Source organism: Vicia villosa, unplaced genomic scaffold (genome assembly GCF_029867415.1).
Source record: "Vicia villosa cultivar HV-30 ecotype Madison, WI unplaced genomic scaffold, Vvil1.0 ctg.003337F_1_1, whole genome shotgun sequence".
Taxonomy (NCBI): Eukaryota; Viridiplantae; Streptophyta; class Magnoliopsida; order Fabales; family Fabaceae; genus Vicia; species Vicia villosa.
The window spans coordinates 244493-260460 of record NW_026706182.1 but is presented as its reverse complement, the minus strand read 5'-3'; positions in this window follow the sequence as shown (position 1 = coordinate 260460).

Here is a 15968-nt window from a genome sequence, read left to right as displayed (position 1 = left end):
CAACTTAATGTAATCTATTCAAGAGTTTACAAATGCTTCTTAAAAGCGATAATCACAACTGTGATATTTCTCTTAACGTTTAAGCTTAACCTCACTAAAATATTACAACAGCAATGTAGTGAGTTGATGAAGATTCTGAGTTTAGATTTGAACAGCGTTTCAGCAAGTATGATATAAGTTGTTTTGGTGCAGAATCGTTAACCTTGCTTCTCATCAGAACTTCATATTTATAGGCGTTGAGAAGATGACCGTTGAATGCATTTAATGCTTTGCGTGTTCCGTACAGCATCGCATTTAATGTTATACGCTTTTGTCAACTACCTCGAGCCTTGTTCACGCTGTGTCTACTGACGTAGCCTTTAGTAGCTTTTAACGTTCCTTTTGTCAGTCAGCGTAGTCTGCCACCTGTACTTCCTTCTGATCTGATGTTTGTGAATACGACGTTTGAATACCATCAGAGTCAAAACAGCTTGGTGCATAGCATCTTCTGATCTTCTGACCTTGAAGTGCTTCTGAGCGTGATACCATCTTCTGATCTTCAGTGCTTCTGATCTCATGTTCTTCTGATGCTTCCATAGACCCATGTTCTGATTCTGCTTCGACCATCTTCTGATGTCTTGCCAGACCATGTTCTGATGTTGCATGCTGAACCATTTGAGATACAACTTCTGAGCGCTGAATTATGCGTACTCTTTATATATATTTCCTGAAAGGGAAATTGCATTGTATTAGAGTACCATATTATCTTAAGCAAAATTCATATTATTGTTATCATCAAAACTAAGATAATTGATAAGAACAAATCTTGTTCTAACAAGGATCACCACTAATGGAATCGTGGGTTTCTTGAATATATACAAGGTATACAAAGAATTGTATGTGAGAATAAACACTGTGTGTCGGTTCACTTGAGAAAATTTTTTGGTATTATTTTCTGAGAGCCAAAATAAGGGTTAGTGAAATTGTTAGTTTGGTCGCAGACTGTTACCCTCTTTTTCTGGGAGAAAGAGTTAATTGTTTGTTTATATAATGTGCAAAATTAGACCTAAAGCTAGAAAAGGTAAAAATAATTAAATTGGAACTTTTAATTGAAAATTATTGAGATTGATAAAAAAATGTTGAAATTGATTGAAAAATATTTTTTATTTCCTAAGATAGTTAATGTGCTAGAAATATCAACAAACTATATTAAAGCTTTCTTTTTTTTTTGTTTTATGATTATTTTGACTATCTTTGTAAAAAAAATAAAAATTGACTATTTAAAAATAAATATTTAATTAATTCCAAAAATTAAAATAAAAAGAATAAAAAAAATGATTTTTTTTGTGTTTTTTAATATAAATAAAATCAAAACTATGGTTAGAAACAAATAAAAAAATGTTAAAGGTGGGGTTCGAACCCGGGACCTCTCGCTCTTGTACTTTTTCAGCTCAAATTCTTACCAACTGTGTTATGTCACTTATTCGAAATAAAATGACATTTGCAAACATGTGAGGGCAAATTTTGGGGTATGACAGCTGCCCCTGTTCAATTATCTTAAACCTGAAGATGTAGAGTGGTTTGTATGCCAGTCGTTATCTGAAGGTGGAAGCTGATTGAACACTAGAATACCAAGAAATTTGCCCTAGCTGAAGTAGGGACTTTTTTCGGAGATGGGCTTAAAGATGCCATCCAGGCCTTGATATACTTGAGAGTCAGAATGTGACGTACGTTAGACTATTTCTGAGGAAAAGACTTAGGTTGAGTCGTACGTTAGACTGGGTCTAGTTTGCATCAGCAGATGTCTGGAAAACCGTGCGTTAGGCTGAGGGATATGTCGTACGTGAGATTAGATCCAATTTGCATCCTCAGATGTTTGGAAAACCGTGCGTTAGGTCGAAGAATAAATCGTGCGTTAGACTATTCTCAATTGCATCCTCAGATGTCTGGAAAACCGTGCGTTAGGTCGAAGAATAAATCGTGCGTTAGACTATTCTCAATTGCATCCTCAGATGTCTGGAAAACCGTGCGTTAGGTTGATGGATACGTCGTACGTTAGACTACCCAATTTGCATCCTCAGATGTCTGGAAAACCGTGCGTTAGGTCGAAGAATAAATCGTGCGTTAGACTATTCTCAATTGCATCCTCAGATGTCTGGAAAAACGTGCGTTAGGTTGATGGATACATCGTACGTTAGACTACCCAATTTGCATCCGTAGATGTCTGGAAGACCGTGCGTTAGGTCGAAGAATAGATCGTACGTTAGACTATTCTCAATTGCATCCTCAGATGTCTGGAAAACCGTGCGTTAGGTTGATGGATGAGTCGTGCGTTAGACTAATCCGATTTGCATCCGCAGATGTCTGGAGTGTCGTGCGTTAGGCTTTGAATAAGATTCGAATCTTTGTAATGTACCTGTCTAGAAAATATTTACTTGGTAACAATGTCAGTTTTATGCAATGTTTATGATGTATGTAATGAATGAGATGGAGTTCTCAAAATAAATGGAATGCTTTGTATGTTATGTATGAATTATACCCGTATTCAATGTATGAATATGCATGTGATGTGTATGATGTATGACTGATGTTGTTCTGAGAAAATAAATCACTGTATCATTGTGTTTTGAATATTTGATCTTGTTTTGAAGAGGTGTAGCTGGGGATTTATGACTTCCGCTTGGGGATGAGTAGTATTTTGATGGATCCTGACTGGGGATGAAAGATATTAGTAAACCATGTTGGAGAAGAGCAAAGTGTTGGAGAACCGGTGGTGTTGAAGATGTAAACTCTGTTGGGGAGCCATGTCTTTGTTGGACGAGAGCATTTGAAAATGATTACTCTGTAGGGATATGATCTTGTGAAATCATCTTTGTGGGAATACGTGGATGTCTTGACCGTTGCCCCCAGTATTATAGTACCTACCATTCCTGGATTTAATTAGGACACGCCACTGAATGTTGATCAAGATTTCAAATCGGACTTGCATAGATTTGCCCCAGTTAGTAGGAACTTTTGGAAAGATTCGCCTCGCGAGGACTTCATGAGATGTGTACTATGGGTGACATGCCCCTATAAACTTAGGACGGTGCTCCTGAATATTTTTGCTTTTGATAGATTCTCGGAATATTGACTTGATTGCCCCAGATTGATTGGGAAATAGTTTGAAACCTACTTGGGATGTATGCCTTTCGATTGTTTGGTATTTGAGAGATTCTTTGAATCTTGACCTGATTGTCCCAGATTGATTGGGCAAAGCGTGTCATGCCCCTTGTATACGTAGGAGACATTGCTTCTCGGAGTAATCTTGTCTGTCAGGATAACTTTCAGTCATTAGTTGTACCCTGTGCAAGTTCTTTCTGATGCTAACATTTGAAATTATGTAGCAAAATATGTTTAATAATGAATTCATGAGATGCAATGCATACGTTTGTCTTGAGTTTTTGAAAAACATTTAAAACAGGAGATGTGAAAAGCGTAATTTATAAAAACATGATATTTGTAACAGCGTGATGTTTGTAAAAATGAAATATCAACTCATCATTTTTGGTAAACCTTAAGGAGTCAGGATACCTTTTTAGTGACAGTATACTTTCGAACTAACCATGCTTCAGTTAGGACTTTCAAGGGTTGTAACGTGGCTTGGTTCACGGTTTAAGAAACAAAGGATAAAGGCTCAAAATTTTATTGTACCCACCCCTCTTCGTGATGATCTTCAGTCCTAAGCTTAGCTAAATCAAACTTATGCATTCAGGTTCCAAGAGACTTTTGGATTTGTACCTTTGACAATGATGATGGTTCACAAGCAAAGAGAACTTTTGAGATGGCAGTCACTTCTTCCTTTTGGTAGTAACAACATTGTGTTGTTCAGGAATTTATTTACTTCTCATCTTTTTTCTTTTTGATATCCCTAACTTTTGCCTGAACTGTCTATTTTGAGCTTACAGTCAGCGGGATGCCTTGATTTTTGCCTAAGTCATCTTTTGATTTTTGACTTAGCAGGCTTTTCTTTGTATGTATGTTTTTTTTCCATTTTTTCTCTTTTTTTGAAAGATATTGACTGCCTTGTTTGGATGATTGGTGAACCGTCCTTGTCTTTTGATTGACATCTCCAACACTTCTTTGATGTGTGCGGATGAACGCTTGTGATTGAAACCTTTGTTGAAAGGTGTACTGAATGATTCTCTTAAAATAGAATGCACAAACAAATTAATTGAGAACTACCCTGCCCCAGGTTATGATCAAGGGTTTTAATTAGCACAAGAAAGGAACTTCTACTTCTTAGGCTCAAAGGAGTTGACGAGGGATTAACATCCTTATATCTCCACTGTTTAAGAATTGAAACAATGCCTGTACATCGTCAGCACAATCCGTTCAAAAGAATACTGTATGAGGTTACGGTATCGTTTTTGTCATCCTCCCTCAAAAGGCTTACAGCTTAGCAGGAGTTGAATATCACAAAAACATATGCAGAATAAAGACATAATTAAAAATGAGTGATAACGAAATAGTTTATTCAAGACAAACATATGCAATGCACTGATGATGATTATTAAAACAGATAATGTCTATCATAATTTGAATGTTTAAACAAACAGAATAGAAATTGCAAATGAAAGTAAATCTAATGGTCTAAAGTTCATCCACTCTGGCATTAATCAGTTTTGTCATGACTAGGCGGGGAAATGGTGATCGCCACAGGAGTCTTAGGAAGATTGAACTCAACTTCGCCAGCATCGATCATGTTTTGGATCTTATTCTTCAGTGTCCAACAGTTATTAGTGTCATGTCCAGGACTATTAGAGTGATATGCACACCTTGCATTAGGATTATAACGAGAAGAGGAAGTACTAGGATTCCTCGGAGGGTCCTTCAAAGTGATTAGCCCTTTCTTCAGCAATTATTGCAACGCTTCGGCCAGAGTCATATTGATCTTTGTGAATTGACGCTTAGGTGTATCTGACTTGCGTCTTTGTTGTGGAACCATTGTAGAGATCAGAATTGTCCCCATAGATTGGTTATGTTCATCGCGAACTTTCCAGTTGTACGCAGCATGAGGTCTCTCAGGTGAGTGGAAATCAATGATCTTGTCATCGATTAAGTCTTGAATTTTGTGTTTTAACTGCCAACAATTTTCTGTGTCATGCCCAGGGCTATTTGAATGATAAGCACATCTCGCATGGTACTTATACCCAGGAGTGGGGTTGGTAGGAAATGAATACGGAAGAGTTATCAAGTTCTGATTGAGCAGTTGTTGGAGAACTTGAGACAATGGTATATGTAATGGAGTAAATGACCGCTTAGGTTTGGATCTCTGATTATCTTGACCACCTTGATGCTTATGTCGATTCTTCTCCTTCTCGATCAGAAGTGCCTTCAATTCTCCCTGCCCCTTGGCCAAGTGAAAGATTACTTTTTGGAACTGGTTATTCTGAGCCTGAAGATTTTTGACAGATTGTTCGAGATCCATGATGCTGAAATAAACAGCGAGGGAGGATGAGAGGCCCATTGTAATAAACCTGTTATGCGATGTTATGGATGTGAATGCAATGTTTTCAAGAATCTATAGGAATTTAGTTAGCAACATTAGAAAATGGTTTGGTCGCGTCTTTGTCTTGAGGAAATCTGAAATTTTGTCTTTGAACGTCTTTCTTTGAGAATCAAGCTCACCATATCGAGTGGGTCATTGCCTCTGACTCGGGATACTTCTAAATTTGAAGGTACATGGCTAGAGGAAAATAAATCCTCTTGCCCCTTGCTAAGTACTGAGTCTTTGAATTGGAAGGCATGTGGCTAGAAGAAAATAAATCCTCTTGCCCCTAGATAGGAATTTAGTCCTTGATAAGAGCAACTGAAATTACGCGTCCTAAATTCCTAAGATCCTTGAAAGGGTTAGTTAAATCATGTTATGCTTATGATGTCATGATGTCATGAATGTTATGCGAATGCAATTCATTAAGCATAGTGTGAGATAATAAGGGCAAACACGTCCTTTTAACAAAACCTGCAAGGAAACATAAGTTAGTATGTTATGCGAATGCAGCTCATTAGGCACAGCATAGAATAGTGAGGGCAAACAAGTACTTTAACAAAAACCTGCAAGGAAACAGAGGTTAGTAGCAAACACAAACGAGTCACACAAGTGCCCTTAGGATTAGAGGCTTGCTTGAAGTTCGTAGGTAAGTACCCTCCCCACTGACGTTTAGTTGGTTCAACCTGTCCTAGAATAGTAACCGGGTTCTATGGTGCTCATATCCCTGATCTTTCTCGTGGGCATTGTCTCAACATAGCGCACAATCGGCCAGCCAAAAGCATCCCTAGAGTCCAATCTCAATGAGTGTAGCATCGAGTATCAACCAGCTTCAGTCAGGAATCCAAAGCCAGCCATCTCGCTACTTCCTATGGGCCAAAGTCAAGTTCAACTAAGGTTCTAAGGGCGAATTAGTGCTTATGACACCACGCGGTAGCCAAACGTCTCCTCGGTCAGTTTCAAGGGCCATCAGGACAAACCAAAACGTCGCACTAACGGTGGCCACCAGTTCAACCATAACGATACATGTCGTACAGCTTCCCTGGTCTCATGCCACATGCTTAAGGTACACTAGATCCGGGTGTAGGACCTTTCACACAGCAGAATTCCCAAAACAACCTTGAAAATTAAAACAAGCAAAACAAACAATAGAAAACAATTAAAGTGAATCCTAAACTTTTAAGGTAACCCCTCTTTTATCGAATTTTGTCCCCAGCAGAGTCGCCAGTTCTGTAATACGGTGAACTGACTTTTTATTTTATCCAAACAAATTCAGAAAGGCAAAAAGAAACAGAAAAAAACCTTTTAAAGAAATCTAAGTTCGGGGGGTAATTTATGCAAAGGGGAGGTGTAAGGCACCCTTTGCATCCATGGTTTTCCATGGGCTCTTAATTGCTTTGCTTGCTCGTTTTCAGAAAATGTAGATGAAAGAGGAAAAAATGGACTTTAGCTCGTAAATGAGCGTAGCCAGTTTTTGAAGAATTTTGAGAAAGAATATAGAAAATAGAGCATGGCAAGGCAATTAGGGGCAATTACCTTAAACTCAGATGATAGGTCTCTTTTTAGCCTTTCAGAATGAAAGGGTCAATCCTTGCCATAAGAGGGCAGGAAGCCTTTCGTTGGGAGGTTGAAGGGTCGTCGAGATATCATTCGCCCAAAGACTGACCCATGCCATAGAGAGGCAGGTAGTCTAAAGGGAATGATCAGAATAGCCTTTTTTCGTAGGCAACCAGAAGATACCTCAGCCTTTTCCGTGGGCAACTTCCGAGGGTCGAGGTCATGTTAGTGTATCAAAGGCAGCATCATTTTAGGGTCGCATGACCTTTTATCGAGGCAACACGGCTGAGGTATCCTCATATTCGAGGGTCTGGCTATTCTGCAAAAAACACAAGGCAACAAGGCAACAGGCAACAGGCAACAAGGCAACATAGAGGGTTACCCAAAAGCGTGCGTGTGTGCACCAATCACGTGATTATATTCAATTATATTGTCTTGTAAATTAGTGAGGCTAATTCAATTTAATGGTTGTCACTCCCTATTTTACTAACCACGTATTTAAATAATATAATCAAACAGATATGGGGGAGGGAAATTGTAACCAGCGGATCCCTTAATAGGGTTTGACACAAGTAATAATTAAACAGAAAGAATAAAAGATTAGAGTTTAGGGTTACCAAACTCGTAGCTTTGGCAATCAACGAACCCTGAAAAGGCAAACAAACCAAAAATAGGGTGAGTGTATGGCTAATTCAGAGGCGAACGTCTCTAACCCTAAAATAAGAAGGTCGAGACAATAATTTGAAATAAGTAATTTAAATAAAGGGCACTTAACTTTTTGCATTTGACCTGATATGGTTGGTAGTCGGAGGATGCCTTTAGGTTAACCCTGAAAAGAGGCAAGGCAAAAGAAGAATGAAGGCGAAACAAACCCTAATTTTAAAAATAAACCAAATAGAATTTAAATTAGACTGAATAGAACACTTAACTTCGCGTTTTGAGATTGGCGCGTATTCGGAAGGCATTTGAAAAAACAATCCTGAAAAAGGCACAGAAGAAGAAGATTTTAGTGTAGGGAATGATCGTGGCAAACCCTGATTAGGGCACAAGTTAACCATGGTTAATAGAATAAATAAAAAGTCAAATAATTGTTGGTTTTCAACCTTATTAATTAAATCGGCAAAAATAATTTATTTGATTAAATTGTCTAAACCTAGTGTCAATTAATTAATAAAATATTTATAATTAATTAAATGATTTAAACAATTAAGTTGATTATTATTAATAATTAAAATAAATTACTTAACAAATCATGAAATAAAAGTTATAGATATTTTATAATAAAAGAGAAAGATTAAAAGGACCTTAAATAAAAATAGATTCATTAAACAAATAAAGAGAATAAGAGAAAATAAGTTGAATAAACTCATGGCACTTAGCGTGAATATTCAGGTGTGGCTGCTCCATGATGATGTACCATAGGCATGTGCTTTCTGGGCGTTGGATCTGACACCCTCTCAATCGTACGGCAGCGATGGAAAGGCTCACTGTGTGCACGATGGGGACCTCCACACGGGATCTGCACATAAGGAGAAGCAAAGAAAATAGATTGAAAATAAACGCAGGGGGCAGGGATCGAACCCGAGCCCCTGTGCATGAGAGCTTTTAGCCGCTAACTGCTACCGCTGGGACGAATTGCATGTGCTGTTAATGGGATCCACGAAACGAATTATGAAGAGATCTCCTTCGCCCATGACCACCGCTGCACACGCGGCCACTCTTTCTTCTCCGGCGGGATTACGTTCTCGGATCTGCAAAACGGTCAAAACAAAAACAAGAAGGACCCTTGTCTACTAATTCGGACCTCACGAATCCACTGGTGAGGTCCATTTAACCTGAATCATACCGTAAACGTCAATACGAATAGATTTAAGGTTTATGCCCTAATAATAGTGGATCATGGTACCTGCGGCTAAACTTAAAATTGAGAGCCCAGAAACACATAACACAATCATACAAACTCAGACCTACAAACGTAAACCGTTTATGATACACAAATTGGTGTGTTCGAATCAAAGAAAAGTTTGGCAAACCGTGGACATGGAGAACTCGTTGCTGGACGTTCTGGAAATCTGTGAAGATCGAATTCGCCTCTAAGAACGCCGACGGAGCTACCTGAATCCTTAGACTGCCTTTAAACGTCCTTCAACTCTGTAGGCCATCTCTTATTGAGTCACGTTTTTTGTTCTTGAACAGGGCCGCTACGGTTTCTCCAATCCTTCCTCTTTGTTAGTCACCTGCAAAACAAAAATTAAACTATATTGATATTATTAGTATTGCTCATGATGTATTGATGTGTTTCAAGATTTTGTTGTTTGATTCAAGATAGAAAAATTGTGTTGCTGCAGGTGTTATTGGAACAAAGTTACAGGTAAGTTTGCACATGAAAAATTGGGAGGATCACCACTAATGGAATCGTGGGTTTCTTGAATATATACAAGGTATACAAAGAATTGTATGTGAGAATAAACACTGTGTGTCGGTTCACTTGAGAAAATTTTTTGGTATTATTTTCTGAGAGCCAAAATAAGGGTTAGTGAAATTGTTAGTTTGGTCGCAGACTGTTACCCTCTTTTTCTGGGAGAAAGAGTTAATTGTTTGTTTATATAATGTGCAAAATTAGACCTAAAGCTAGAAAAGGTAAAAATAATTAAATTGGAACTTTTAATTGAAAATTATTGAGATTGATAAAAAAATGTTGAAATTGATTGAAAAATATTTTTTATTTCCTAAGATAGTTAATGTGCTAGAAATATCAACAAACTATATTAAAGCTTTCTTTTTTTTTTTTTGTTTTATGATTATTTTAACTATCTTTGTAAAAAAAATAAAAATTGACTATTTAAAAATAAATATTTAATTAATTCCGAAAATTAAAATAAAAAGAATTAAAAAAATGATTTTTTTGTGTTTTTTAATATAAATAAAATCAAAACTATGGTTAGAAACAAATAAAAAAATGTTAAAGGTGGGGTTCGAACCCGGGACCTCTCGCTCTTGTACCTTTTCACCTCAAATTCTTACCAACTGTGTTATGTCACTTATTCGAAATAAAATGACATTTGAAAACATGTGAGGGCAAATTTTGGGGTATGACAGTCTGGCAGACATCAGAAGATGGTCTTGAGGAAATCAGAACATGATCTGGAAAGCATCAGAAGATTGCAATCAGAAGCAAGGCTCTGAAGATCTGATGGTATCACGCTCCAAAGCACTTCTAAAGTCTGATGACTGAAGTTGCATCTGCACCCAAAGCTGAAGACTCTGATATTCAAACGTTATTCTAATAGTCTGAGTCAAGAAGCAAGTACAAGAATAAAAGGTTACAACGTCAAATCTGTCTGATTGACAAAAGGAACGTTAGAAGCTACAAAAGGAAAAGTCAGTAAAAGCAGTTGAAGCATGGCTCGAGGTAGTTGACAAAAGAGTGAAACAATAAATGCAGCAGTGTACTATTCACGCAATGCATTAAATGCTACTCAACAGTCACTTTTTCTCACTGCCTATATAAAGAAGTTCTGATGCTGAAGCAGCTAACAACGCTCATTCTAAGTACCATTACGCTGCCAAAACGTTATCACACAAAAACAAAAACAAAGAACTTCGTCTTCAACCTCACAACTTTGTAATATCTTAATGGGTGTTTAGAACTTAAACTTGAGAGAAAAATCACTTGGTGATTATAGCTTATTAAGAAGCACATTAAACTCTTGTAATATTTATTTACATCTTTGTAAAAGGAAATTCCTAGAGTGATCAAGTTGTGATCTGTATACTCTACAAGACTTAGAAGTTGTCTAAGTGGAGAACCATTGTAATCAAGATTGATTAGTGAATTAAATCCTCAGTTGAGGTAAATCACTCTGTCAGGGGTGGACTGGAGTAGTTTGGTTAATTACGAACCAGGATAAAAATAACTGTGTGATTATTTTTTATCTACCATTTTTAGAAACAACCCTTATTTAATCCCCCTTTCAAAGTGTTTTTCACTCCTTCAATGATTTATATTGTGCTATGCAGGCTGCATATGTGTTAAGCTAATACAGGTTCTGTTAGTGAATGCCATGACATCCTTGTCTGACAGCAGGAGCTGTTATGTTTTATTATTGTGTTTCCTGATTTCTCTCAATCTAAAATTTAGGAAACCTTTTATTGTGTACTGAATATCTCGTCCAGAAGATTTTGCTGACAACACATTCTGTAAAAACCAGATGACGTGTAAATTAGGTTAACTTGGTTAACCCTAATTTGATTCTTGATAATCCCGAGGCCCAAGAGCTGCATATAAGAAGACTACAATCCTAATTTGGAACGCAGAGAGAAAGTTTGTTAATTGTGACGAACCGTAGTTCTATAGCTGTGTGTTTAGTCTCTTGTACTCCAAGCAATTGTCTTTCGATGATTGTATTGGAATAGGTTGTTTATGTATTTTGTCGCTCTAAGCTTTTAAGCACGAGTGTGTGTCTCTTGATTGAAGCTTTTAAGCAGATCAATGTGTGTTTTTGAAGTGTGTCTTCTCTCTAATTTGTTTAATGTTTGTTTGTAATCACTGCTGTTATTGAGGGGGAATGAGTGAAGATACTCAGGTCTAGGAATAGATTGGAATTACATTGGGTAGGTCTTAAGTGAGGAGTTGTAAACGTGAGAGTTTAACTCCGAATTAATTATGCTTATATTGGATTCCCTCCCTGGCTTGGTAGCCCCCATAGTAGGCATTGTTGTATACCGAACTGGGTGAACAATTTGTTGTGTACTTTACTGTGTTTATGCGTTTCTATTTTAACGTTTTGTACTGTGTAATTGTGGATTTCATAACATCCAGTACGACATCACGTGTGAGTTAATAGAATTTTCAAAAGCCTTCAAAGCTCCACAAACTTCCTCTTCAAGAAGGACTAAACTCTGCCCCATCACAGAAATCTGAATTTCCAAAGTTGATTGCATCCTCTATGAAGACGCAAGGATAATGACTTCACCTATCATCGCTTTAGAAAACCGAATCATGCCTGACTCCTTCACTGTAAACCGCACTCTAACCAACCTATTAACACCCTCTCCACCTTTATTATTTGTTAATACATCTGCAAAAGACATACCCTCCCTCCTGGAACTTGACCTATAAATTGGACATACAAACCCTTCCTTCCCAAAACCCTGTTGCTTGACATCAGAAAAACCAAAAAACTCTCTCCCCTTCGAACCATACGATGAACCATCCTTCCCGAACCTATTGAATCTAGGGAGATTCACGTGAATCTTCTTCCCTTCGACAAGGACGTTGTCCAATTTCACAGCAAGAAGTCTCGCATCTTCCACATCAACAAATATTGCAAAGCCAAATTTCTTCCCATATTTGTTCCTCCTCGGATCAATTGAGACCTCCACAACCTCGCCAATACACCCGAATAACTCGAAGAAGTCCCTTGATCTATATTTCTCTGAATACTCTGAGAAATAAGCGGAGACAATCGGAGCTTCCCCTGTAACACCCTTCTAAACCCCACGACAATTAAAGGATGCCACAATAAATTTAAATCAAACGTATGTCAACTGTCATATATTATTAGAAAACGATTTATCAAATAAATAACATCATGTTTAACACAGCGGAAAGTACGCATCACCAAATACAAGAAATGGAATAAAACCAAAACCATTAAATAGAGTACATAAGTTAAACTCTAGACTAAATCGTTCCCAGTGTTACACTGTCAGAGCATGACTGACACGATACCAACTACCGAATGAGCTCTACAAGTTATCCTCACCGAGCAATAATCCGTTACTCCTCAATCTAAAAATATCAACATGTAAGGGTGAGTCTCATTCGAAATTAATAATAATTATACATTCATAAGCAATAAAACATCAATATAATTATTATTCACCCAATTATAACATGTACTCAGATCTCCAAACAATAACCAAACAACCATGCCCATAAATACTTCACTGAAACATAACACTTAAGTCATTCGGTCATACTATAACATTATGCACATGAATAAACTGACGCTATGCATGTGGTACCATACATGGGCTAAACCCATCTGACTGATCTATCATCACCAAGATACAGCCCAACCGGCACAAATTCCACACAATGGGAATTATGCCCACCATTTGATCCACAACATCACCGGGATCTATCACCAAAATGCATATGAATGAATGCACACATATGACATACTTATAACATCACTAATTCGATGCTTTGCATCGTCTCATTATGATTCACCATTTCATCACCAATAAGCATGCACATGTCTTAGAAATCATTCAATCATATCACACATAATCATGTCAAACATCATCCAATTAACAATCGAAATCAAGATAGTTTCATCACCATACAACACATTGCTACACTCACACATACATGTACACAATGCTACAATTCATCATTTAAATTAAATCGAGATTTAAAATAAAATCGAACCATTTTCTATGTCACCAATTCATCGTATAAATATCTTAATCAGCTTCGCAACGCCCAAAACGGCATAAAAATCGGACACACGGATCAAAAGATATGCATTTTTTAAAGTAAATTATTTTTCCAAAAAGTTACAGCATAACCGGTTACGTCCACGTAAAACCAATAATTTTTATAAAAACTCCCAATGTAACCGGTTACGGGGAATAGCGTAACCGGTGACGAATGACGTAACCTTGTCGCTATTATTTTCCACCCTCACGTAATCAGTTACGGCCTATAGCGTAACCGGTTACGAAAACGCAACACGCCCAATTTCTTCAGAAACCTTCAGTGTAACCGGTTACAGGCACAGCGTAACCGGTTACAGCCCTGCTGTAACAGAAAATTCACCTTTTTGATAGCAACTATCCATTTCACACCCAACCAAATTTGTACCAAAACATGCAATACCACAATACAACATCAATTTACATGTTATAACACCATTCTAACATGCTTCAAACATCAATCAACAACACACACGAACATTATCATCCAAATTCATCAAATTCGCATAATGTTATGAGATTACTCAAAACCTAACAATCCCTAAAACCCAACACATACAATTGAACCAAACAACAATCCTAATCCATTTTACTACCCTTCATTGTATAAAAATTACTAACCCGAAGAGTCCCCCCTTACCTTAGAGTTTGAATTTCTTGAAGGTTCTCTCCCTCTTCTTCCCTCTTTCACGTATTTTCTCTGTTCTCTCAATTTGGTTCTTTGTGCTTCTAATTCCCTTTTTCACAATCTCTCTATTTTATGAAAAATAAACTAATGATTAGTGAGGCCTACACTCTTAGCACCCCCTCTCTACTAATCACAACACAAAAGCCCAATATCATTCTTTCAAAATTTTCCAATAATCCAATTTAATTAATTAACTCCAAATAGTTAATTTAAATTCCAAATTAAATTAATTTATGAAATTATGGGGTGTTACATCCCCATCCACTTCCAAATGCTTACCCAATGGAAAAGAGTCCCAAGAAGGAACCCAGTTGCAAAACTGCTTCTTCGTGACGTTCCTCTACTCCTCGACACGGCGATTGGGGCCGCCTCACATGAGTGCACTGTTGACCTAAACCCCAATAGTGAAAAATGGTACAACATAGTTTTTTCAATCTTGAAAAACAAAGTAACAAAGGTAATTATACTAATATATATTTAATTAATTAATACATAATTCTAATGTATGTTCATTTTTATAAAAAAATCAAAAAATATAAGAAATGTTAGTGAAAGAGGGATTTAAATGACTATTTTTAATTTGAAAATTTAGTGGTTATAGATTAAATATTATCAAAACAATAAATTTATTATAAAAAATTAATTTCTTATCATAATAAATTTTATTATTATTTTAGTTAAAAATAATTTTTATATTTATGAATCTTCGTTGAAATTAAGGATATTCGTGAGGATCCGCAAAGATGGAGATGAAGAAAAAATTCTTCGCAAAAATAGATTTGAAAGAGGAAATAAATGTATTACCTTCTTATTATGTCCTATGCAATTCAACCAAAAGTCATTTTCAATCGAGTGGTTTTTGGCTTATCCCAAGTCTCAACCATGTCCTATGCAATTGTTTCTGACAAAAGAATCATCCAAATAATAATCCTATTAAATCCGATATAGAAACTAATGTTGACCAGTGTTTTTGGGTATTTTTTAAATGATTGAAATAATAATTATTTTTAAAAATGTATGTATTTAATGTATTAAAAATGTATTGAAAATTGAAATCTTGACTGTTGTAAAGAATATTTTTTTATGGATAAAGCTAACATGTGCCCTTGGGGCACATAAGGGCACATGTTAGCAACTTAAATATAGTAAATTTGTGTTGAGAAACGTAATAAACACATTAATTATAAATTTTTTATGAAAATAATGCACAATTTCTTAGAAATTTTTTTTACATTTAACTCTTAACATGTGCCTAACATGACCCTTTTTTTATTTAATATGTTTAAAGAGTACTCTAAGGACACTCGTTACTAAGACTTTTCTTTTTAGCAGTATATTGTAACACACCAGCACAATTAATAAAGTCAACTTTTCTATTTTTCATTTAAAGTGATTTTAAATTTTAATGGTTGTACTTTGTACCTATATAATTTTAATTTATTTTAATTATTCAATATTAAAAAATTAGTTTGTATAACAAAATTCAATACTCATCCATTCTAAATTATGACATTTTCCCTGATTCATAATAAAATGTAAAAATGTATATCAGAAAGAAAAACTATAAGAGAATTTACAAAATTATATTTTATCAATAATATTGAAAAGAAAATTTTAAAAAATTAAAAGAAGAAAGAATATTAAATATTAAAAAATATCATTAAAATTTTCTAAAAATATTGATATTTATTAATTAAAAATATTAAATAACTTACTATAATTTAACAC